General features: G+C 42.7%; 1 protein-coding gene across 7 annotated transcripts in view; it reads right to left on the bottom strand.

Moving 5' to 3' along the window:
• TBL1XR1 (TBL1X/Y related 1) overlaps nucleotides 1-24,022 on the bottom strand; it is a 172,888-nt gene extending 148,866 nt beyond the window's left edge. For 6 of the 7 annotated variants that reach the window (XM_020980625.2, XM_020980614.2, XM_020980591.2 and 3 more), the window contains exon 1: nucleotides 23,815-24,019. The gene's annotated coding sequence lies outside the window, so the exon portion shown is untranslated. Of the gene's footprint in view, nucleotides 1-23,814 lie in introns of all 7 variants that reach the window. The other variant, XM_078147331.1, reaches the window with a different exon arrangement.
• Nucleotides 24,023-27,510: the final 3,488 nt, after the last annotated feature.

Here is a 27,510-nt window from a genome sequence, read left to right on the forward strand (position 1 = left end):
ACCTCACAGCCAATTGCCACCCCAGCTGCCAGCTCACCACCAGAACCCAAGGCTTGGGACACCCCCCTACACATGTGCACACACACGCCATCATCAGCCCTCGATGAACTATGTAACATTTCTTTTTATTTCAAACAAGAGACAGTTCTGTGTACGAAGTTCACACTAGGGCTTAGACCCACATTACCAGTATCAGAGGGGAAGAATGCAAAGGACAAGGGCCAGGCGTAGCATCCAATAGGGCATTTTCTCTGCGCAGAAAGCAGGGCAGCAGTCCCCACTGTTTAGTATCTGCAGCAGGGCAGGATCAGCCAGGAGATCAGGAAGGAGACAAGGTGGGCGCAGTGGGGCTGGCTTAGAAAGTAGAGCCACCATGAAGTCCAAAGACAAAGTGACCCAACTTCAGCGACAAACTCTTGTTTCTATTCTAGATCAGTCCTGTCACCCTGGGCAAGCACCACTTTGGGATAACTTTTCAAATGAGGCCTGATAAAAATCGTCAATGTTTTAAAATACCTCAATTTGATCTTCCATGAAAAGGATTTAAATTAAAATACATATCAGAATCCAAGTAAGCACTGAATGGGGAATGCAATTTACAATTTTGTGAAAATTTATCAATATAATATTTCCTAAAAAGTTTCTTATTTTGCAGTGGTTAAAAAAAAAACCCTAACTTGGGAGGGATTTTATCAACTATATGCTTCCTACAAACCAGAGTTTTCACACACTAGCTGCACTGTCCCTAGTTCACTTCCACAACACAATCTCCCCTCCCCCCAGATACTGTCACATCTACAGGGAAGCCTCCAGTACACTGAGGTGGACTCCCAACTACGAAGGTCCCAAACATCAGCTATCAAGGCTGAGGGCTTACCTCCCTCCCACAATCACAGTGACAACTCCCACCACGCTCCCACTTTGGAGCACACAATAGCTGGCCGGCTGGCTGCATCCATCTCCAGCCTTCTCAAGGTGAAGAGACACAAAACAGGTTGGGGGGGGCGGGCTCTCGCCAGAACAGCCCCCTCCTTTCCCCTCCCCCAAACACACTTTCAACAGTTCAGAGCCTAGTCAATCTAACTGAAGGTCTCCTCAATTCCTACTGAAATGCTGCTATTCACTTGGAGGATGAAAAAGTGACCCCTCTCCCCACCCCAACACTCCCCATCAGAGGGCTCAGGGCCAAGCCATTAATACTAAAAGCCTTTCAAGAGCATTTCAGCCTGCCCTGGTAAAGAGGACAGAGTAAATTCCAGTTCAGTGTGCCGTACCTCTAAATTTTCAAGTGCCCCCCGCATGAAATTGCTTTTCCCAAGAAGTCTTCTCACTATTCTGCCCAGCCTAGAGGCAAAGAGGATTCTCCAGGTCAGTTTTGGGCCTAGGGGGGCCCAGGTACCAAATTCAAAAAGCCCTAAGCTTCAAAAGTACAGGCAGACTAGGGTCAGGGCTAGAAACAGAGGGTCAGATGACTCTCAGTTTACAAGGAAAAACAACTAAAAGCAAAGGAGGAGAGGGACAGGGAGAGGGAGAGGGAAAGTGTAGTAGTCTGTCTCAGGGCATTAAGCCTAGAGCTAATTAGGGTCACTGAAGGTCAGTCTCAGGTTCTCAAAGGATCATCAGGAAAGGCTCAAAAAGGGAGCTTAGCCAACACTCTTCCTCCTCAGAGGATTGGACAGAGAGACAGAATGACAGAAGTGAAAGGGACAGTAGACCCCCCCACCCCTGAGCTCTACAGAGGGAGAGCACCAAGCTGAAGTCTGTGCCCTCAGACCTAAGAAGGCCCAAGAAGCCAGCAAACAGCACCTCACTTCACCACACGTTGGGAACAGCTGTCTGATCACTTTTCGTTTGTAGAAGAACAAAATCCAAAGGCAAAGGGGCATGAAGAATGAAATGTAATCTGCTCCTCTTGAGTAATTTTCCATGCACTGATCAAATCTGACAAGCATCATGCTGACCAGCACCTTGAATGGAGCAAGAATGGGCTTTAGCCTAAATCCTAAATTGGCTAAGTATTTACCAAGTACCTTTCTAGTTCTGTCTAGTGAAAGCACAATGGGATTTGCCCCAAAGTTATAGTCTTGGAGCTTGGAGCTTAACATTTCACTGAGCAGGGAAATGCGTTTCATGTGTTATAAGGCAGTTCATGACAAAACATCAAAATTAGTGCTTCACACAATAATGTTGCACAAGTTCAGAAAAGAGAAATAAAAATCAGTCACCAATTTATAAGGGGCTTACCATGTGACAGGTACTGTGTTCAGCCCTTTCTTCAAGCAGAAAGACAGTCCCCTGCCCTCAGGGAGCTTATTCTATTGAAGGAAGACCCATAAAAAAGAAGGAGGGTAGAGCGTGACTGGAGACAGGATACCCCCAAGGTACTTCACTTGGGGGCAAAATATCTAAGGTAAAGAAAGTCTAGAGTACAAAGCAGGGAGGAAAAATGAGACAATGCAGCCCAGAAAAGCCAAAAGCTCATGGGGCAGGGTATTTCTAAGGTGCTAATTCCAGCCAAGTGGCCTAGTGAATAGAGCTATGCTATGTACATGATGTCAGGTAGATCTGCGCTTGTATCTGGCCTCAAACACTAACTAGCTGTGTGATCCTGGGTAAGTCACTTAACTTGTCTCTATCTCAGTTTCCTCATATGTAAAATGGGGATAGTAACAGCATCTACCTCCCAAAGCTGTTATGAGACTCAAATGAAATCATGCTTGTAAAAGCACTTTGCAAACTTGAAGTGCTAAATGCTAGCTGTAATTATTATTGTTGTTATTATTTCCAGGGATGGACTGAGCTTCCAGGACAAAAAGGTTTCTGTGCTATGGCAGAGAAATTCCAGAGTTGTTCTGGAGAGGAATACAACATGGCTAACCTGGGTGGCCTCCTTAAATAGGCAAAGCCACTTACAAAAGCTTCAGGAAGAAGAAACTAAGGGATGAGTAATGCCACAGAATCACAGATTCGGACCTCAAAGAGACCTTAGGAGAGGACACAGAGAGATGAAGAAACTGAGGCCCACATACAGGCAGTAAATATTTGAGGAGGGATTTGAACACTGGTCTTCCAGACTCCAAGTCCGGTGCCCTGTCCAGCACTTCACGATGCTCCACCTGTGCCTGTAGTAAGGTGGGCCTGTGAAGAACACAAGAAAAACCAAGAGGAACCAATATGGCCGTCAAATTTACTACAGAACTGGGAGACAAAGCTGGACAGGCAAAAAAGACTCTAGATAATGGGGGGATCTGGAAAACCAGGAACGACTACTGCCACTATCCTGCAGCTGGTGACAAGTTTGAGCAGATAAGTGACATAATGAAACAACTGCTTTGGGAAGACTAATTTGGTGAATGTGCTGTATGCCATGTAAAAAAAAAGGTCCAAGATTAAATGACTACAATTGCCACCAACAGGCTTAAAACTTTATTGAAGATTTATTTCTGGTGCATGTTCATGAGATAGTTATCCTTTCCCCATCTCAGTTTCAATATATCACGGGTCGGCATAAGAAATTAAATGGCAATTTTTGGCAGTTCTGCAGAAGCCAAAGATGACACAGAGCCTACGGAACCTAAATTTTACAATAAGGTACTGTAAACACCCCACGAAAGAAAAAGAAAAAATTCAGACTTCTTCTCTGGTATGAAAGGAGGGACAAAAAATTTTAGGAGGATTTTCCAGATGGAAAAGGTGCCAAGCCACACCCTGAAACCCTGAGACACATAAAGGATAACTGTAGTTTTCAATGAAGTACCTAAATAAACACTTCACCGTGATACGGTGGAAGATTCAGGAAAGGTAGATTATAAGTGAGAAACAAAGGCATGGGCAGAAGTAGCCTCTTCACTTTTCATCAATTAATTACCAATAAGTCATTAGCTTTGGTTATCAAAATCAGCAGCCTGCCTTTATTTATGTGGCGGGTTATTTGACATCTGATCCTCACAAAACTTTGTGACAGCGGACGTTATAATTATCCCTATAATTGACAGAGGAGTAAACTGAGCACGGAGAAGTTAAATGACTCGTGTACTGGGTCACACAGCTAATTAAGGAGAGGATTCAAACATAGTTCTCCTGACTCAAAGACCAGCGCTCTAAACCGAGACACTATCTTCTGCTGATGCTGACCAGACGAAACTGGAAAAACGGAGATTTACATTCACAGTGAAGTTACTAACCTTACAAATCAAAAAGAAATTCTCTGTAGAGCAAGGTCAGGATCTCTAAACACTCCTACTTGTGAATGACATCGTGCTGGCTGCAGGGAGCCCTGAAACACAGCAAAATCTAGACCAGAACCGCGCAAAATTCAACCTAACTAGCTGCTCAGAAAAAAGTGGATGAGCAGTGCCTATTGTTCAGATCGGGACACTCAGCTGGACATCCCATAAAGTGGGCTCATCGTACCCAGACACTGCACAGACACAAGAAATAAGCTGGGCCGAGGCCTGCACATGCTGGCCTGCATTTGGGAAATGTCCCAGGGCTCTTAAGAACCTCACAATCCCCCCCTCCAAAAAAGGTGATGCTGTATAGCTAGGAGTCAGGCTATGCCCATCACTGAGGAATAAAATGTGGAGGTCAGCCAAAGGACATGAGTAGGCGGAAAATTTGGGCAGAAGTGTCCTAAAGGAGATCAAAGAAAGGTGGGGCACTGGACATTTTGCAAGAGCAAGGAGCAAACAGATGGGCAGACCACACGTTTCACGTCCAAAGCTCTAAAAAGACAGTTCCCAGTAGAACCCCTGTGAAGGAGAAGCAGAATACACGGAAGAGAGCTGCACAAAGTAAGATAGCATAGACAAGCTATGATGTCACTTAGGGGCACCACCATCCTTTTAGTCAACCAGGAACATAATTATCCTTAACTGTCTCTCCCCTTCACCCCACAGATCCACTTAATTGCCAAATGTTAAATCTTTCCTTCTCCTCATTCTCTCAGAGTCATGCCCCTTCCCTCTACTCACATGTCTGCCACCCCAGTATAGGCCCTCATAACACTACGAAATAACTTCTCAGCTGGTCTTCTTGCATCCAGCCTCTCCTGCACACAGCTAACAAAGTGGTGTTTCTAAAGTGCACGACTGACTGTATCATTCCCAATGCAATGCCACAAGGGCTCTCTACTGCCCTGAGGAAGAAACATAACCCCTCACAACCCGGCCCCAGCCTATCTTTCCAACACCATCAGACACAACCACTCTTCCCACATTCTATCCTACGATAAAACCGGCCTTCTTGCTGTTCTTCACATATGCAACACATTTCCAGTCTTGAACTCTGAGAAAACCTAGTTTCCTTAAAAATTCTGTCCAAGAGCCACCCTCCACACTGAGACTTTCCTTATCTTCCCCCCAAAACTGTCCTTTTATTTAACTTGTATGTCTTAGTTTATGTGTATGTGGTTGTCTTGAATGTCATTCTGGTCTCACCAAAAGAAGCCGGGACCTACATCCCAGGAGAGACACCGGGCTCTTCATAACTTACTGTGTGTTGTCTTTTCCCCCTTAGAATAGAATACAAGCTTCCTGAGGACAGGTTTCCTGGTTGCTAGTATTTGCATCTCCAGCACTTATGTCACAGCTTAGCACAAAGTAAAAACAGTGAGTGGCTTATCTGCATTCAACTCTCCTAGAATGTAATCTCCCTGGGGACAGAAATGATTTCATTTTTGTTTGTATAACCCTAGTGCCTAGAACAGTCACAAACACAGCAGGTTCACACTACGCACTGACTGAAGGTAGAGATCTTACACTGAGACAGAGAGCCATGAGGCTAGGTTGTTATCAGCAAGTAAGCAGGCTAATGTTATCTAAACATTGTCAGAAAGTGGTAAACATGATTTTTGAAGATCTGTATTATCCCGACACGTAAAAATAGATCAATGATGAAGCCCAGAGGCTTTACCTTCTGGGTAAATATATAGAAGAACAGAGTGTAAAAATATTCACCAAACAAGATGCTAGGCTAGGGTACGTATTTGGGAGCTACAAAGGAAAGCTGATCTATGGGCTTCAAAGAGTGTATTTGTTCACCCAAAATGATAACAGTATGAAGCGACATAGCGATCATGATTAAAATAGTGCTTTAGGACCTCAGATCATTGTGGGATGAACTTGGGGTAGTCCAAGAAGGTTTCAAAAACTCTGTAGATACTCAGAAAGGAGGAAACTAAGGACCTTACCACTGCAATGACAGGAATCTACAAGGCGTACAAAAGGGAGGGCAGCGGAGGAGAACAGAAGTCACAATAAATAAACCCAAGCTGAAGCCCAAACCCAAAGACTCATTTAGAGAAAGTAGTGTGGAGTTGTAGAGAAGAGCACTAACAGTCTATGGATCTAGTAACATCAACCCAGGGCCAAGATCTAGTTCTGTTCCAACATCTAGCTGTGGGACCCCAGGCACAACAATGACAGACACTCTTTGGGGTTCAGCAGCCTCATTTGTAAAAGAACTTAAATTTTTAAGCTCCTTTTAAGCCAGCTCTCAAATCTAGAGGTCACATCTTACAGATGAGGAAATTGAGGCCCCAAACTTTTCTAAATCTATTCATACAGCACAAGAAAGAAAGGTACAGGGCAGCTAGGTGGTACAGTGTCTAGAGTTCTGACTTTGGAGTCAGAAGAACCTGAGTTCAAATCTGGCCTCGACATATGACACGTACCAGCTGTGTGACCTTGGGCAAGTCACTTAATCCCAACTGCTTTACCCCCCCTCCCAAAAAAAGAAAGGCCTGGGATCTACCAGATACTTCACAACTTCAAGTGGCAGTCACTTGGGGCCACGTAAAAGATTGTCAAGGAGTGAGCAACCCTAGAGCAAGGCATCCCTAAAATACTGCTCCTCAAATACATCCTTAGTAGAAAAGATGTTCCTTCTCTACAGAAAATAAGACAGCATGTAACAGCCAGTACCTCTGGAACCTGCCTGACCTCCTGGCCAGACACACAGCAGCACCACCGCACATGACTGTGTACAAACTAAACACAAGCTTCTATATAATCTGTCTCCAATCTATTTCAAGTCAAAAGAAAAATAAAATTGACATCTAGGACAAAAGCAAATCCCACCAGAACCAGAACTAAAGAACCCAGCCCCACCTGGCCTCACTTAGACCCGAATAGTAAATGGCAAACTAAAGTCATTCTCAACCTCTGCATCTCCACTCCCCTACATCAACAAAAGGCTGAGATTATTAAAAAGCATTTTAATTTTAAATCGGTTTCATCTCATTTAAGATTAAGCATTTTATAAACAATGCACTGGAATAGTTTCAGGATGTAATCTATTCACCGGTATCCTCCAGAGTAATTCCTGAGTGACCCTGCAATACGACCAATGTGATGGTGGCTGATTACAGATCCGGTAATAAATACCTAAGTTTAGTAAAGCTTTCTCAGACTCTAGACCCTCAGAACCTCTTAATGGTGGGTAACTTTAAAAATTTACATATGAAAGAAGTTTACAGTTATTAGCAAATCACTGGAAGCTCCTTAGGCCAAAGATTCAAAAATACTCATGTTAAAGAGATTAAAATTTGGCAATACTGGTCACCAGTTCATTAGCATACTTTCATACACAATTTATGAAGATAAAGCAATTTTTTGCTTGCCACTACTTTTGCTAAAAACTGGATGGCAGGGGCAGCTAGGTGGCGCAGTGGATAGAGCAGCAGCCCTAAAGTCAGGAGGACCTGAGTTCAAATCTGCCCTCAGACCAAATACTTGACACTTACTAGCTGTGTGATCCTGGGCAAGTCACTTAACTCCAACTGCCTACCAAAAAAAAAAAAACCCGAAAACAAACACTGGATGGCATTCTTTTATTGATTTTGCAGATTGAATAAATCCTTCCAGAGACATAATAAGTTGTACTTTCCTCCATATAAAAAAAGTATGAACTGGATACAGAAACACTGAAATGTAAAAGCTCTGATTATCAAAAATAAAAGTACACACAAAGTAAAGCAACTTTCTGAGATGATAATAAATAAGGAGAACCTTTAACCTTATCCCTACCCTCATTCAAACAAATATCTAAAAACCTTTATATAAATCGCCATTCAGTCAAAACCAAACAGGTCTGAAAGAGAAAACTTCTCCAGCCAAGGTCAGCTAAGGTGGTACTTTAAGTATCAATTTTAGAACAATTAACAAGCCAAGCTTCACTGAAATTCCCTTATTAACACAGAACAGTGTCCAATTCAACAACTACTTATGAAGCACCTAATGTGTGCATAACACTGCAATAGGCTTGATGCTAAAATAATCATTAAGTGTCTGGTATATTTACCAGGTTTTGTGCCAGCTCTGGGAATACAAGGACCAAAGAGAAATAAACTGTCTCTCCACTCAGGGAATTAACATTTAATGGGGGACACCGTACGTAAGCACACACAAAATGGTTCAGTGCATAGTAAATCAATGTAAGGGAAGGGGGATAAAAATGAACACCTGGAGAGATCTGGAAAGGTTCCTTATCAAAGGTGATATATGAACGGGATCAGGGAAGCTTGAAAGAAGTGAAACCTTCAATCATCAAAGTTTAGACAAAGTTTAGGGACCCTAGAGCAGGATATAATGGCACATATTTTAAACAGTGACTTTATAAAGCATTTTCTTCACAATGATGAATGCACTGTGTGTTTTTATTAGTTAAGTACTAAAGGTGAAAACTTCAACTTTCTGACTAAAAAAGGAAAGGTTATTCATGACTGGGGGGGCAGTCAGGAGTTTTCTCAGAGGAAGGGGCATTTGACTTGGGTTTTAAAAGATGAGTGGGAAATTCAAATACAGACGGGAAACAACAACATCCTCGGCACAAGAGGAGGGAACATCGAGGGCAGCTAGGTGGCTCAGTGGATAGAGCACCAGCCCTGGAGTCAGGGAGACCCGGGTTCAAATCCAGCCTCAGACATCTGACACTCACTAGCTATGTAACCCTGGGCAAATCACTTAACCCCACTACCTAGCAAAAAAAGAAAGAAAGAAAGAAAGAAAAAAAAAAGGAGGGAACATCCTAGTGAAGACAGAGAGCCAGGAAAGGGGCTGATTCCAAGAACTACAAATCCCATAACAGAGCCAAAACATTATAGGACTACTTAACTGATCTCACACCCAAGATGCTCTGCTCTGGCCTTCCCTTTGTCCCCTGCCACTACACAATTTTGGAATGGAAAGATAAGGTCTAGCAGAAGGGGGGGGGGAATGTGTGTGTGTGTGTGTGTGTGTGTGTGTGTGTGTATGTGTGTGTATGTGTACGTGTGTGTATCTGTGTGTGTGTATATGTGTGTGAGTGTGTGAGAGTGTGAGAGTGTATGTGTGTGTGTGACTGTGTGTGTGAGTGTGCACACGCGCGTGTGTGAGAGACACAACTATATGCTATTTCCAAGGCGGCTGCAGATGCAGTTCTATTGTACAAAACTGGGATCTCTGAAGTGTCCTTGTTGCAGCAGTACTAGTTCCCCCAGAAGAAAAAAGAATAACAGTGAACTCAACTAGAAGGTGGAGCCCATGCATTCTGTGAAGAGTCTGCCCACATGTTTTACTTGCTCTCAAGCAATCCATATATGAATTGGTTCTACTACATTAGAAAACTTCAGACCAAATCACAACAGCTGAACAGAGCTGGAAGTCACTATAAAGGCTGAGTCCACCCACTTACCAATCCAATTTCTAATCTCAGTTGGGCTCTCACTGTAGCAGGGCAATCCTTCTCTAATCAATTTAATTAATTCTTTAATCGTTCATTAACCAATTCTCCAAACCACTCACCTACCACAGCAACTACTCTCTCAAGCCTCCCACTATACCCTTTCTCCTCACCATCTAGACTAAGGATCTTGCCTCATACTTTACTAAGAAAATCAAGGCCATTCACCATCAGTTTTTCTCATTTCCTTCACTCCAATTTCTGCAGAAGAAATAGCCTTTCTCCTAGCCAAGGTCAACTTCTCTACATTTACACTTAATAGGAACTCTTCCATTTCTGGAGCAGACTGACTCCACTATCATCCTCTCTAATCTTCAATCTCTCCCAATTTACTGATTCCTTCTATTAAAAACTGGTTCCTGAGGGAATAGGTAAAAAGGGGGGTATAGAAAGGCATTGAGATCAATGAGAATGGGAAGATAGGGGAGGGATCCTTGGAGGGGGGATAGGCTAAGTAACAGGAGGGCAAAGGAGCAGGCAGAAGTAATCTAAAGGAGTCAGGAGCGATAAGAAATAAGAGATATGCACAAACATAAAAACAAAGATCAGATGTAGAATTCGTTAGGGTAAGTATATGTCTAAATATGTACATATGCATGTATGTGTATATATGTATGTGTGTGTATATATCTATATATAATGGTAGGGGAGGGGAGAACAAAGTAAAAAGTGCACATCAGAGAACAAAAGAAAACTTACAAGGAAACAAAGAAAAGATGGACAGCTCTCAACACAATGTATAGTATTTATCATATAGACTTTCTTGAAATAAAATTTACTGCTATATATTTTGAATCCTCTTATGTTCTGCTGTGCACATGATTTTTTTTTTCTTTTCTTACTTTGTATTTAACTTTCTATATTAAGTTTCTGATACGTTTCTTTTTTCTTTTCTCTATTCCGCATTTGAGTTCTGGTGTTTGAGTCTAAAAAATTTAAAAAAGACAAAATTAAGCCACCATTAAATTATACACAGACTCAAAAATGAATAAATAAGTATAAATAAATAAAAATAAAAAATGTGTTCCCATCTTTAAAAAAAAAAAGCTAAAAATCTCTCCCCAGACTTTTATCATGCCCACTAGCTATTGTCCAATACCTCTCCAGCTCCTCCACTAAAGGCCTTTAGAGAAGCTGTCTATCATTCATGGGAAGACAGAGGGGCCCTTACTGGGGAGAAGGAGAGGCATTTGACTCGGAAGGAGATGATTCAATGATATCTAAGGTCAGATGGGGTGCCAAAGGAGAGAGTAATCAGAGACACATGAGGAAAGCCAAGACAGTACACACTAAAAACAAAGCAGAAGCTTAGGAGGTGGCTAAGTGACCTCAGAGAGCCGTTTCATAGAGTAGAGTAGAGGGAAAAGAAGGCAGGCCCGGAAAAGGAACTAGGAGTGCATAGGAGGCAAGCTAGTGGAAACTGCAGGAGTATTTTCTAAGATCAGTTTCATCAGTACAAACTTAATTTTCAAGATACAAATTGTGTGGGAAAATAACCTCTGTCCACCTTCACCAAGCAGTCCCTGTAATCTGCAAAGCCTTGGAGAGGGCTCCCCACTAAGATACCCAGCAGGCACTTCCTCTGGGCAGCAAGGTCTCACCTGCCTTCAAGTACCACTTTCAAGTGGGCCAATGCCATCAGGGAGGGAAGCTCCAACCTTGTAAAGCTACCTCAGTCACTCCCACAGACAGGCATCTTCATTCTACCGAGGTCACCTCAACACCATGCCACCATGCCAGGGTAAATCCTTCACACTTGAAGAGAAGGGAGCTTGGCCTACTTGAAATATTGACAAAAAGCTAAGCACAAATCCTAAACCTAGGTAAATCCACCCATGTGTGCTAAATATTGCTTTTCACAGTTGTCTAGAGTCAACAGGTTGGTCAGCTGTCCTTAGCAAAGGGCAGGCCTAAGCTCAGTAACAAGTTAGACACAGGGTCATCGCAGCTCTTTTCTATAGGAAGCAACCACCGCCCAGTCCTATGCAGCAGCTGCTGAGCAGAATGCTCTCACTGGCCTCTGTCCGTCTGGCCTGTGCCTTCTACCACATGCACACACAAAACATCTGACCCCATAAAAGGATAATCAAAAAAAGACATGGAAAGAATCCTACCCGAGACACACAGAAGAGGGTCATCAACTGCCCTAGTCACTTTCCAGACACTCAAAGCCTGGCCCCTGGTATCATTTGATAGTCACAAAATAAAAACGAAGAGACAAAAATTTCACTCTGTCCATTTAACCTATTTAAATTAAGTTAGATGTAAATGACTCTAACCCACATGGGGGTCGTGCAGCATTAGCAACTGGAGGAAACTACTATCATAACCTGTCTGGCAAAGTAATGTCAAGTATTTCCCAGGATTCTGTATTAATCCATAAAAAGGTGTCCATTTTTTTCTGCTTTAAAATGTACAAAATTAAACAAAAGAAAATTCTGAAGATGTCCCTATAGATACTGGAAAATAAGAAATTTCAACTTATCCACATGATATTAATAATCACAGCTTTGTAGAGAAATTCTAAGTGTTTCATGTTAAACTGGTAAAATGCTGTTCCAGAGTCCTACGCAACAGGGCAGCTAGGTGGCACAACGGATAGAGCACTGGCCCTGGAGTCAGGACGACCTGAGCTCAAATCTGACCTCAGACACACAACACGCACTAGCTGTGTGACTCTGGTCAAGTCACTCAACCCCAACTGTCTCACCAAAAAAGACAAAAACCAGAATCCTAGGCAACGCTGCCCTTGAGCATGAGCTGAGCATGAATTCATATGAAGCTAGACACTGTTTATCTTGCTTTTTGCAGTATCCTACCCTGATGTCTTCTGGAAGAAACAGTGCCAAGAAGACAACACTAATATTTTTTCAACCTATCTCACACAAGACACAAATGTCATTTGACGTTAATATAATTCAGATGCTTATGCTAAAAAAATTCTAAATATTTCCCCACATCAAACCACCAGCACTTAACAACTGTTAAAAGATTAAGACATACATAACTACAAATTTATATGAAAAGTTTCATTTTTAAAAAATGAAAGCAATAACATTCTAAATAAAAAGAAATGCTGAAATCTGGTCTATTTATCGGGTATCAGAGCACCCTTCCCTGTGTCATCTGACCATCTTCTAAATGTCATCTCCTTTACAATCCTTTTTCTTTTCTTCTATGTATTTGAAAATGTTCATATTTGATAATGCCTATCACATACAGGAAGAAAATGAAATTAATTTTTTTTAAATAAAGAAATAAATCTTACCTCATTTAAGAAATTTCTCATAGGCAACAGGAAAACTTTACCACTCACCAACTTACTTTTTCAACTCCTACCCTTACAATTAGCTGTACAGAAAAGGTCCTTTCCCCTTTTGTGTAATAATGTATTTTGTCTGACTCAGGTTGCTCTGTAATGTCAACTCAACTTTCCCTATGATCCTTATACTCCTGTCTCCAACAAGGCCTAACTCAAGTGCACCCTACTCTTAGAACAGCCACATGTAAAGTGACAAGCAATGTGCCCCCCGGCACTACAATTAAAATCTCCAGAAGAATATACCATTTTAGAAGCCTCCATTACTCTTTTTGAAACCAATGGTGTGGGACAGCTAGGTGGCAAATAGGATAGAGCTCCAGCCTTGGAGTCAGGAGGACCTGAGTTCAAATCTGGCCTCAGACACTTGACATTTGCTAGCTGTGTGACCCTCAGCAAGTCACTTAACCCTGACTTCCTCATCAAAAAGCAAAAAATCCAAAACAAAACCATCAATGGTATATGAATTGCAATGAGGCTTTTCCAGTACTTAGCATGGGAAGGGAGAGAGGAAGGGAATGAGTAAGTATTTACCATGCCCCTATTCTGTGCCAACCCTGCAAGGTAGGTGCTGTTATGATTCCTCAGAAACGTCGGCAAAAAGAGTTTAAGTGACTTGCCCTGAGTCACGCGGTTGGAAACACCTAGCTTCCTAGGTGGCACAAGAATAAAATCCACCAAGCCGAAAGACAGCTGGCCATAACACACAGCCATGACTACCAGAGGCTCCTTTGATGACTGCAGTGTCCAACTTAGTATGCTCAGGTAGCACGCCCACATTTGTTAACTGACCTCTAGAAAACACAAGGAAAAGAATGGGGAAATCATCAGAGGTAAAATGCAACAAAATTACTGTGAACTGTTTTAACTGGTATATCCACAACTGAAAGGGGGAAAAAAGCCAGCTTCTACGATATCTAGGAAATTAGAGAAAGATTTGGAGATGTGTAGTAGCAGATGAGGGATTTCTTCTGGATGAACTAAAAATGCAGGCCTTCAGATCAGTCTTCCTACTTTCTCAAGGCATTGAGAACTTAGCTTAGTTTCCTCCTCTACCATTAGCTAAGGAATTTCAAAATATAGATTGATGTCCACTAGATCAGCCTTATGTCCCAGGCCAACAAACTCAACCACCATCATGACTCTTCACATACCTCAGACGAGCATTTCTCGAACTTTCTGGCATGGGGCCTCTACACTTTTAAAAATCATTACGAACCCCAAAGAGGGCTTTGTTTATGCGTGTTATATCTATCAATATTTACCATATTAGAAATTAACACTGATAAAATTTTAAGATATGTATTATTTTTAAAAACCCATCACATGTTAACCTAAATAACATATTTTTCATAAAAAATAACCGTATTTCCCCAAAAAAAATTAATGAGAAGAGTGACATTGTTTTACATACTTTTTTCAAATCTCTTTTAACATCTGGCTTTATAGAAGACAACCAGCTTCTCATATCTGCTTCTGCATTCAATCTGTTATGACTGGTTTAGGTTGGAAAAGACAGGAATATTTTAATAGGCAAACTAATATTATTATGAAAAGTTTTGATCTCATGAACCCCCTGAAAAGTTCTAGGGACCCACAAGGTTCAAGGACCCCACCCTAGGAACCACCACCTCAGACCATAAAGAAAGTACATTACAATGGAAAAGACAACTAGATTTTGAGTCAAGGGAAATGGGTTCAAATCCTAGGCTTTCAACTTATTTCCTTTTTTGACCTAAGGCAAGTCACTTAAACTCTTTAGCCTTAGTTTCTCCAACTGTAAAATAAAAGAGTATGTACTAGGTGATGTCTGAGGTCCATCCTACTCCAACTACAAAACTATGAAAACTCAAATGAAAAGTTATTCAATCTGTGTTGTGTGTGTCTGTCTCTGTCTCTGTCTCTCTCTCTCTCACACACACACACACACACACACACACACACACACACACACACACACACACACTTCCATAACTCACTTTTCTCTATTCTTGACTGCAAAGTTAAGCAATTCAACAATTCACTGTCCTCTTTGGATCCTTGGATCTCTCACTCCTTTTTCACTGGCTATATATATGCCCCACCAATCCTCGAGCCTAGTTACACCAATTCCCCTTCTCTGCTCCTATTCCTGAAAGGAACAATCATCCTGACTGGGTTATCCAGACCTGCCCAGCAATCCTTTAATTCTTCCCTGTCTGACTCCACCACTCCCCAGAGCAGCTGTTCCAAACCTTCTTTCAGGAAGGCCACACTACCTCTTAACTATGACCTCACCTCCAACTTTATACCAGAAACATTTAGGCCATCCCAAACTCCTTCAGATCTGTTACTCCACATCTCCAAATCTTTCACTCTCCTCACCAAAGCTAATTTTCTACTTTTGCCCTTAATACCTCCCCTGACCTCACATCTGCTCTGATAGGTTCAATTCTAAGACAGTAACACCCAAATCTACAACCATATCTAATCTCTCCCATGTACAAACAGCCCGACATCTACAAATGCCTACTTGACTACTTGGATGTTATTTTCACTTCAAAGTCATAAGATCAAAGATTTAGAGATTGAAGAGACCTTAAAGGCCTACTTAGACCTTTTCTACCCATTTTACAGATGAGGAATTGAGTCCCAGAGAGGCTAAAGTCACATATACAGTAAGTAGCATTCAAACCCAGGTTCTCTAACTCCAAGCCCAGTGCCACTGTGACTGCACTAAGATAATATATCCAAAACTGAATTAATCAACTTCCCTTCTAAACCCACTACTCCTTTAACTATCCTTATTTCTGTGGAAGTGTTCAAAACCAAGACGTCCCATGTTAGGCTCCCCTTGCCCCAGCCCCCCATGCGCAAGTTGCCAAATTCATCCAATGTGTTCTCTGCACTCTCCTAATCAGCAACCTAGTGCAAGTCCTTATTTCTTTCCTGTGAAAGCTTCCTAAATTGTCTCTCTGCCTTTTGTCTTTCCTTTCTCCAAACAGCTGTGTCAAGACACATCTTCCTAAGTTATCTCTAAGATTCCTCCCTTCTCCCCAAGATATATTTCACACCGCTCCCCTTCACAAGTTTTATTATTCCAGCCAAAACAAACTGATCATCAAACCCACACTGCCTCCTTGCATTCAGATGAGACACTTCACCCAGGAAGGTACCTGCCTCACCTTGACTCTTCAGGAGTATTATAGTCCACCCGTGCTCCCTTCCTACTAACAGCATGTTCCTTGTGTGTCTGCTATATAAATACACGGTAAAATGAAAACTTCTCTGGAGCAAAGACTATATCCCAAGCATTTAGCACAATGTCTTGCACACACATTAGGAATTTAATAAGGAAGGACTTGGACAGATAGGGAGGGTATTGCAGGTAGGATGAAGAATACAGGCAAAAGCATGAGATGAGTCTTGAAGGAAGACAAAAAAAGTCATTCATTCCTAACTAGTGAATAGTGGAAATTAACACTGACCGGGAAGAGCAGGACCCACAAAACTGTATTGCCTTAAAAGTCAAGAAGGATCCCGCCTCAGACACATAACACTCACTAGCTGTGTGACTCTGGGCAAGTCACTCAACCCCAACTGCCTCACAAAAATATAAAGTCAGGAAGGATTTTAAAAACGAAGTTATTATAGGTTGGTTTTTTTTTTTGGGGGGGGGCCTTGCCGGAAGTATGATGAAAAGTTATTTTAGGAAAATAAATCTGGTAGTACTGTATGGGTGATGCACCAGAAGAGGCAGAGACAATCTAGGCGACCACCACACTAATGATCCAAGTCTTCAGTGAAATGGTCATGATGATTAATAATAATGACAACAGCTAACACGTATATGGTGCTTACTAGATCTTGCTTTATAACTTTTAATCTCATTTTATCCTCACAACAACTCTAGAAAATAGGTGTTATTATCCCCATTTAAAAGATAAGGAAACTAAAGCAAATATTAAGTGACTTGCTCAAACACACAGCTAGTCAGTGTCTGAGGCCAAGCATAAATTCAGGTCTTTCTGATTCCAGGTCTGGAGATCTATTCACTGTGCCACGTAGGTGCCTACAGAATGGATATGAGATGAGGGAGAAGAAAAGGAGAGGAGACAGTAAAAGATGTCCCGTAGGTTTGTATCCTGGAAGACAAAGAACGAAAGAGATGAGTAAACTGGTAGACAGCAAAGAGAGAGGAAGAGAGACACAGAGACAGAGAGGGGGAGACAAAAGAGGACAGGGAAAGACTGATCAAGTCAAGAGTTTTACATGGTGAGGTCTGAGGGAAGTCAGCTACGAACACAGGAAAGTCAGTTCTTTTAGCCAGTTGGTAAGGTACAGGTAAGAATAGCTAGACAAGTTTAACATAACTTTTAGGTGCAGCCAAAATGACTGTGGTAATCAGTCCACCCAAATTAAAAGATTCCATGAACTCAAAGAAAACTTACCACCAAAATAATAAATATGCACATGTCAAGATACAGATACATGCTTTTAAAAAAAAAACCTTTAAGAGAATTGAGATTTTTTCAAATGATGAGAATATCTATAGAAGCTGCATACCTATTAGGCAACTTTCAAGTCCCCACTGCAACCCCTATTTGAAGGTCTTTGACCATGGGGGCAAGTCACATAATTCTCACTTTTCTACAAGTTTAACATGGAAATAAAAACACTTTCACTAAATACTTCATAATATTTTGGGGGGAAAAAGCACTTTGTACTGTTGCTAAACACAAGAATAACTAATCACATTTATTTTATCATTATAAAAGATTAGTTATTACCCTCCCCATTTTGTAAATGAGGAAAATAATCGTCAGAAATATTAGGTGACTTGCCCATGGCCATATGGTTAGTAAGAGACATGATTTGAACTGGGATCTCTCTCATGACTCCAAGGCCAGCACTTTCTCCACTACCTCACGTTGTTCTCATCACTTCAAGGAAATCCAATATATAAAATAAGTCAGAGAACCTCAGAATTGGAAAGGACTTCAGAAGCCATCAAACCAAACCCATTCTGAACATCAGTTACAGACTTCCCACTCTTTGTTTTAAGACCTCTTGCACTAAAAGATCTCGAATATCCTTTCCAATTTTAAAGTTATGATCCTATTACTGTTTTCAGATACACATGATATTCCCCTAACGACTTTTTTTAATTAAATTACCTCAAATATCATTTCAAAACTTTGGGGGTAGATACCCACTGAATAAAGACACCCTTACTTGCATGTGATTTCTAATTATAAGATCTCCATCATAAACACACACTGGATTTTTTTTTAATCAAAGGGATCAACATCAAATTCTCTTCTGGGTCACAATTTGAATCCACTCTCACTGTTCAATACTATAGAGGGATGGAAAAAAGGCAAGTGAGAAGAAAACAGTGCCAGAGTTGGGGGAAGAGGCAGTGCAGGAGGGAAGGTGTGGAGAAAAAACAAGTCAACTTCAAGGCAAAAGACACCGGTCCTACTCTTCTGGCTATTATTTACTATCTGTTTGACCTCAGGTCACAGTCACTTTACCTCCCTATTGGTCAGTTTCTTCAACTGTAAAAGGAGCAGGCTGGAGTACGAGATCTTTAGGGTCCCTTCAAAACAAAAGTTGGGTGCAGTGAAGTTCATTTATTCATGTCATCATTTGATCCCTTCCCCCAAAGCCATACTCTATAGCCTTCCTCACGGTGCGCAAGTAACCAACCCTGGGCTCTCAGAAGCTGTGCCAGGGAACACAGACTCTGGCTGGTTTTAGGCACTGCTCTCTGCTTTCTGGGAACCCACTCTGCTGAGTCAATCAGCTGTGGAAGTGGGTAGCAATGGGGCCTCAACTGCATTATAAAAACTATGAAATCATCCTTATAACAGTATCCCAGTCTGAAGCCTTCCCTGGTCTGGTCTCTCTTAAATACAGATGGTCTAATCCATTTCAGCAACTGACCTCAATTTTCTGAGACTCAATCACTATTATTTATTGTGGCCCAACTCAGTGGAAATCAGCTGGTTTATGGTGACCAAACTAAGATTGGGAATGTCTTTTTTTATTAATTCACAAAAGGTATCTCCTTTTTACTGCTGACCGGACTTGATTTGGGGAAGGCATTTTCTCCAAGGGCATACCGTCATTAACGTTACCATTGTTCTACCTGTAAATCAAAAACCCTAAACTTAAAACTACGTCTCTTTGCTTATGGGCTTCTGAAATTTATTCATCCTTTATTTCATGCTAACTATTGAACTTAGGTTTGAAACTGCTTGGTGAAAAGTGGTCAGTAAGGAAAAATTTTGTTCCTTCATATGCCTGTATGTTAATAAACTGCCTGACAATTTGGCTAAAACACACAGTGATGGTTTCTTTTCCACCCAATCGATCAATAAGCATTTACTATGTGCCAAGCACTGTGCTAGGCACTGAAACTACAAAAACAAAAAAAGTGAAACAGTTTATAGTCTAGCAAAGGAAACAAGGAAAAGACTCAGCATCAAAAGGTCTGGACAATAAATAAGTGATACATTTTTGGGACCCTGAAAGAAAGAAAAACCCCAAAGCAGCCCGTGGTCCTACGACACCTTCCTCTACAAGACTGATGGGAGTAGCAAAATGGCAAAAAGAAAGGGGGGAAAAAGACACTGAAGGGCATGGAGGACCTGAAAAGGAGGTTATATCTCCTCATGAATTTGAAAGTGAGGGATAATAAAGTTTGAGAATTACCGGAAGGAGGACTCTAATGTATTGAGTTAGGTGGAGCTCTATGGAGGGGCTTATGGAAAGACAGACAAGAACTGCACGGCTTGAGATCCATTAAAGTGCTCAAGTGATAACTTGACCCAGTTAGCAGAAAGGCTGTTACAGTAACATTCTGAGGCCCCTCCAAAAGGGGGGGGGGCCTGACAAAACACACACACACACACACACACACTCCTAAAAACTGTTCTAAGAAGCTCCACTAAGCAGAGAAATAGCTTTGGTAACCAAAGAAATATAACAGAAGTAGCAACAGCGGCCACTAGACCCACAGCGCCAACATCACTGCCAAAGGGCTGTACCACTTCAACAATTACTATTTTTTATGAGGTTTCTTTCCTGGGCAATCTTCCTACCTTTGAAGAACTTCAGCTGCTTGGTGAAGAGGGTGAGAAAACGTCACCCTAGCTGCCTCCAAACCACACCAATCCTGTAGGCAAGATTTCACACCCCTCCCAGCTTTCAGCTCTAGTGCTTTCATGGTTTTAAGGCTAGAAAGGGCCTTCGAGGTCATCTAGTCTAAAACTCTCTCCTTTTACAGATGAGATGAAGTCCAGAGGGGCCAAGTATGGCAATAAACATTTATTATGCAGCTACCATGTGCCCAAGCACTATACATCTGCTGAAGGTCGCACAGCTGGAACTTGAACTCAGGTCCTCTTCTAGCTCCAAACAACAGCATCTCCCCACTATACTGCCTTTTGGGTCCCCTTTGTCCATGGATTCTTCCCAGACTACAGAAGGTCTGGGCAGAATTTACACCTCTAGCTGGTTACACATTAGCTGCCTCCTTCTTCCTCTTTTCAAGGAGATCTAACTTCATAAATGTTACTTAAGGAATGTGGAAAATGACATCCTAATTCTGAAATCCACACATATATATGACCGATATGCCTTCCACCTCTCCCCACCTGCCACGGAATGCCAACAAGTTTCCACCACCAGCCATTTTGTATTCAAGCAGAAATTAAGAGACAGGTGAGCAATACCAACCAAATCCTCCCTACCAACTTCACCCCAAACACGGCCAGTCAGAATTTCTTAGCACAGTAATCAATTATAAAAGGTGGTTCCTTTGTCAACCATTCATCTGACAAGGTTTTATTTATGCTTCACTGCCACACAGGAACAGATGTATTTATTCAACAGGTTGTCATTCAAAAGGTCCTTTAACCACATCTCCTTTTTGGGCAATGCGCGTGCTTATATTGTGCTTCTTTCCTTTCTGGGTATTAGTTTGAACTGCCTTGAGTACATAAGTTACTAAATGTAAAGAAAACTGGTTATTTTGTTATGCACGTACTATTATCAAGAATCTTACTTAGATATTAAAACATAGGAAAGATTTCTGGATGTGTGCAAAAAAAAGTTATTAAAATTTATGTAATCCTTGAAATAAACATAAAATACACACACAACAAGAGGAACCACTCCATTTCACCAAAGCTAGTCTAACTACAAAGCAAGGCTAGCTTAAGGCTAGCTTGGTAGTAATGATTGAGCTCTATAACAAAAAAGTTTAGGGTGTTTTTAAAATAACTATTAATACATAGAACTGACCTGAACCTCTAAGATTAAGGAAAACTTTCTTAGCATACAAATCATTTTTTTATGGGTACTGATTTTTATTTCCATTTAAAATTGGAAATTTGACACCTCTTTTTGCAGTAGTTCCTGTCTAGTTAATCTTCTATGTACTTAAAGTTTAAAAAAAAATCAATACTTCACCGAAACAATGATTATGATTTCCTTATCTTTTCAATAAACTGAAATTCACATACAGGTAATTACTGATTAGCTATATGAAATAATCAAAGCAAACTTTTTTAAAAATGTAAGACATTTCAAATACAAGCAATGAAAGTACATAAGGGAGAAAACTTTCATAAAGAAGCATCAGGAATCCAACCGTTTAATGGTTAGCCAATTTCTCTTTCTACTATTACTCCTCTGCCATCCTCACTGCCACTCCTCCCCTTCCCAAGAAGCAAATGCTAAATACTTCTAGGAGTTGTCAATGATAATCTGGGAGGCCTGCCATTAAACTCCCATGAAACAACCCTATGTACACCCTGTTTTCATAGAGACAAACAAAGCTGTCCTGACTCCTTTGAGTAACAACTTGAGATAGCAAGAACACAATCTCAGGTGATCTGGGATTAAAAACATACACCAAAGACGCAACATATCTCACTTAACAAAAAAAAAAAGTCACACTGGGAATGTCAGCACAGTCACTAGCATTTGCCTAAAAGCATTAAAAAAAAAAAACACTCTACCATTCCAAATTGGTTTAGGCATGTTGAAGAAAAACATCATGAGGACCCCTTATTATCTACACACAAGAGGGAATCCCCAGGAAAGGGAAAAGAGGTTATTACTTAATTACAACTTAGCAAAGGGGAAAAAAAATTAAACCAATCAGGCTCAAATAATTACCCTTGTCTTCAACAACCCGATTTCATTCAGCATAGCTAGCAAATCAACAAAATTATTTGGAAAACAAGGAAAGTGGACATGACTATTAGTAAAATTTCCAAAGCAGAGCATTTAAATTACAGACAGTAAAATGTCACATAAGAGACCTATTTTTAAATGAGAAGAGAGGGCTGCCCAAACCAAAGTTTTAATTAACAATAACACTGAAAAATATTACAACCATTTTAAGCCTGACTTGGGATCTCTCCTTTGTAATTTACAAAAGGACCTTTAAGAAGAGAATGACATTATTTGGAAGCCCAATGTGAGAACCAGTACCAATCCCACATAAAGTTTTACCCAAAAGCTTACTACATACATTTATGCTCACTGCATTAAGTTTATCTTGGCTGAAAATATAAAGTGGTTAATGTTCCAAAATTTAACTTCTCCAAAAGTGGTGAGTATATGGTAATGTATTCATGAAATCATTCACACTACATCCTCAGGTTAATTTCTACATAAATAAAAGTCGGCTTCGGCTGGAAAAACACATCTATAGGGTAGTTTCCATCAAACTGCTGCTACTTTATACTAACAACGTGGCCTTTACACTGTCAAAAAAAAAAAGTGACCGTTCTAGACAAAACTTACCAGCAAACTAACAACTTTGCTCAAAATACACTTTAAAAAAACAACTTCAAAAACACTCCTCTCCTGAATACTTCCTGAAGATAAATTTTAAAACAACAACAAAGTTACAAAGAAACAGCTCCCAGGAAGAGAAAGGAAACCCAAATCACACAGTGGGAAAGTGAGGACAGTGTGTATGTGCTTTCCCCTCCCCCCTTCAGCATGAGTTCAGGCACCAAGCATTTTTCATCCTTCCAATTACATCCCTCGTTTCCTAAAATTTACACGACAGAAAACTACCATAAACCATCCGGGAGATTTATACAGACCAAAGGTCAACCACTTGAGGAGGTGGGGATGGGAAAAAATTTTCCCCCTTTTAAGTAACAAAAAATTTTTTTTCCGCTTGCTGCTGGTGGGTTGCAAAAAATTAATGCTAATAATCATAAATATGCACGGAAAGACTCCTTCTTCGCTAAAAATAGGCTCTAAAGGAAGCTGCCTAATGATGGCTCCTAGATTCAATCTGCTGCAAATTCTTTTCCTGAAAGCTTTCCCCAAAGGAGGGAAAAGGCACCGAAGATGGAGAGTGCACAGGGGGAGGTGGGGGTGGGGAGAATTAAAAAAAAAACAACGAAACAGAGAGCAGGATCACCTTGCTGAGGTTCGTAGGAGCGGGGGAGGGGAGGCTGAATACCAATAATAATGAGGATAATAATAGCACCCCGTCAAACACCAGCTCCCCAAAGGGCCAAGTTGAAAAATGTGTGTTACACTTGTGCCCATCCCCCACGCCCGCCACAAGGGACCGGCGCAGACACCCCCGTATAAACACAGCCCCCTCCCACAAATACCCAGCCTACCTACACAAGCACAGAGCCCCTTCCTGAGCGCTAGCCCCCTCCCCAAAACAGCCCCCCCGATAAACACCCAGACCCTCCAAGCACGCGCGCCCCCCCCCCGCCCAGGCTCCGGCCCGGCCTCCCCCTTACCTGGCGCCGCTCCCCGGGGCTGGGCTGGGCCGGGGCTCGGCTGCCCCTCCCGCCCGCAGTGGAGGCCCAGCAAGTGCCCCCGGCCGGCCGGCCGGCCTCAGGCTCCTCGTCGGACCGCGCAGCCCGGGCGGGAGCGGCCTCGGCTCCGGGCTGGGCTCCGGGCGGGCAGCGCGACTCCGCCGCCGCCGCCGAGGAGCCCTCCCAGCTACGCCCGCCTCCCTGCTCCGCGCGGGGGCGGCCGGGGCGGGGGCGGCCGGGGCGGGGGGCGCGAGCCGGGCCGGGGGAGGGGGCGGCCGCCGCGCCGCCGCCGGGCCGCGAGCAGGAGCGGAGCACGGAGGCTGGAGCCCTGCGGCTCGGAGCGGGCGGCCAACGGCTCAGACTCTCCGCGCCGGGGAGCGGGGCGCGGGGCGCGGGGAGCGGGGAGCGAGCGCGGAGGGGGAGGGGAACGGGAGGGGGAGGGGAGGGGGCCGGACCAGCCAGGCGCAAATGAGCTGGAGAGGCCCGCGGCGGCGGCGGCGGCGGCGGCGGCGGCGGCGGCGGCGGCGGCTCCTGCCGCACAGCCAAACAAACCCGAGCGCAGCGCAGAGCAGCGCAGCCGGCGCAGGCAGCCAGCGCCCGCCCGGGGCGGGGAGGGGGCAGGGCCGGGGAGGGGAGGGGCGAGGGGGAGGAGGGGAAGGAGGGGGAGGGCGCGGTGGGGGAAGGGAAAGCGAGGGGAGGAGAAAGCGGCCGGGGGAGGGAGGGGAAGGCGCGGGGGAGGGGAAAGGGGAGGAGAAAGGAGCCGGGAGGGGAGGGGGAAGGGAAAGGAGAAGGGAGGGGAACTAGTCTGGAGACGCGGAAGGAAGGGGGAGGGAAGGAAGAAGGAAGGGAAGGAACCGGGGAGTGGGCCGGAAAACGATCGAGGAGGAGGGCAGGGGGAGGGGAGAGGAAAAGGAGGGACTGGGGAAATGGAGCTTCGAGAAGAGGGGGAGGGAATAGGAAGCAGGGGGAGGGAAAGGGATGGGAAGAGTGAAGGGGAGCAGGAGCTGAGAGAAGGGAGGGAAACCGGGGACCAGGGACGGGAGGGAGGGACTGGGAAGCGGGAGGGGGCGGTGGAAGCCTGAGCGGGGAGCCATCCCCGGGGAGCCTGGCCTCTTGCCTCCTTCCCCCAGCTGCAAGGCCGGTGGGGGGAGGAAGGGCACTGGGATGCCCATTCTTTTCTAAAATACACAGAGAACAGAGGCACATTCAGAGATCCAAGCACCCAAGTGCATTTTCATTTCCGGGGATTTATTTGTTGTTTGCCAGGCAGAAGGGAAGGGGTGGGGGTTGGGGAGAAACACCAAGGAGTAGCATAAAACATCATTTAACTTTTTATGAAGAATCATACAATCACCTGGACTCCCAACTGCCCAGTGATTATATCCTAATGGTGAGATTGTTCTCCATCTACATCATCTACCCATGTGATCGTATAAAAGATGTGATTACATAAAATATCCAGTCGGATAATACACGAATATTTCTGTATGTATATACAGCCTATACATGTGCATTTGTTTGCAAAACTGTGTGAATACACACACGTTTGTGTATATACAGTATGTTACTTGTATCTGGAAAGGCATTTCATCTGTAATAAGCCACTGATTTTAAATTTCCGTCCAGACCCCAAAAATCAGGAGAGAAAAACACAGGAAAAGGGTATATACACACACGCACACAAAACATTATAAATGAAATGTTTCTACCCAAATGTATTGTGAATTAGGCATATGGTGGTATTTATCTTAAGCTGGGTCTGTTTTAAAGGTTTGTTCGATCATCTCTCATTATTTAGCAAAAATAAGATAATTTGCTACATGTTTACCAAATATATGCATCGACAGCAGCAGAGAGCAGGGAAGTTTTTCCACCTTATACTTTTGATAAGTGTGTGTCACATCAGCACAAGTCACAAAATATTACATAAAAAAGTGATAATGGGCTGGGGTGGTTAAACGGGGGGCGGGGGGGGGAGTAAGAGGAGGGTCAGGGTTTTGTTGTGGGTTCTATCCAGTAAAACCTAAGCTAAGAGAGTAAGGACAGTTTCTTTTTCTATCTCTGTATACGAACTTTTAGGACAGTCCCTGGCATGTGGTAGACTGTTAGTAAATGTTTATTAAATCACATTGAAGGAGGTGAATAGTCTCCATTTGAAAATAAGATGAGCAGTCTTTCTAAAGCATGTAGAAAAGGGGGGAAAAATCTAACTTTTTTGTTGCATAGAGAGACCACATTACAAGCCTTCAATCCAGTTTTGAAAATATAATTTGTAACAGATTTTGCCTTATTTTGAATAATTACTTTCTTCTAAGTAAAGTGGTTCATTTCTACATGCTTGTTAAGCAAGAGGTTTTGTCTGTTGGACTTTCTTCAAAATGAAAATTCTTACCACAATGTTTTCTTCAGCTCATGCACAACAAATTTAATGTAGCTAAAGTACAGCAGAAAATACTCATTTAAAATCATTGATGAGTGTTCAGAGACTAAATACCTTGAAGAAATCTTCCAGTTATCTATCTGCCCACCATCTAGTAGCTTTTTGGTTAGAGCCCTAGCTAATGAGGCTAAGGCCAAAGGGCTCTCAGCCTGTTGCTAAGGGCCACTTAGTTTCTCTTGTATGGCTTAGAGTGCACCCCTATCTATGCCCAGCTAACTTGCAGGTGCACAGCCTTGGTCACCAGGGGAACTGAGAAAAGGAGCATAAATGGAAACTGGCCAAAGCCACTGGGCAGGAGGTGGGGGAAAACCAACCCAAAGCATTTCCAAGTCTAATTAATCATGTGTGAGATGTCATCCGTGTATATGAAAGAGACAGTAGATATGGCATGTTAATCTCTAAGTGTACATCCACAGCACAAAGGCTGTGCAGAGTCTTGCAAGCACACTAGACCTCCAGATCACACTACAGAATTAATACAATTCCAATACACTCAATTTTATGTTAGTATGGGGTTTTTTTTGAAGGTAAAGTAGAGTCCAGGAAATCAGTGAACTGATGCTGGCTTGTGATCTTGTCCATAAATGATAGTCGTAGGTCCTGAGTGTGGTGTAGCTGGGATAGAGAGCTTTGACTTCAGAAAGACCTGCAAATACCTAGCTGATATTTTTCTAATTTTTAATTGTTAGAAGTCAGTTAACAATTCGTACAATATTTGTATGGGAGGAGGAGGGGAATCACCTTTCTAGGACAGACACAGTTTCAGCATTTGGAGTGATGTTAGCCTGGTCCATGGCAAGGGGAAAAAAAGTCCTCTACTGCCCACAGGGCAGGTAGTCACTCATCCAGTGTTTGCTTCAAGATTTCCAGGGAGGGGGAGCTCAGTTCAGCTCAACTGGAGTTCTTTATCCAAAGTCACTTATCTTTCTGGGTCTCAGTTCCCTGATCTTCAAGGTGAGGGGGTTGGAAAAGAGGATCTCTAAAGTCCATTCAGCTCTGCCATTCTGTGTTCTGTGATTCTAAGACCTTGGAAAACCAATGAAACAGATTCATACATGTTAGGGTTCCAGGTCCCCTCATGTATAGAAATAATTTCTCTGAGTATTCTTTTCTGGCACATGGTATTTTCTGTAATAGAAGCTGTTCTCTTAAACCAGAGATTCTAAACCAGATCAGGATTTAATTCAATTTGGTAAGTGTTTATCTGTTACGATAAAACAAGCATTTATTGATCACCT

Source organism: Phascolarctos cinereus, unplaced genomic scaffold, assembly GCF_003287225.1.
Source record: "Phascolarctos cinereus isolate Bilbo 61053 unplaced genomic scaffold, phaCin_HiC Scaffold_7;HRSCAF=346, whole genome shotgun sequence".
NCBI classification, from domain to species: Eukaryota; Metazoa; Chordata; class Mammalia; order Diprotodontia; family Phascolarctidae; genus Phascolarctos; species Phascolarctos cinereus.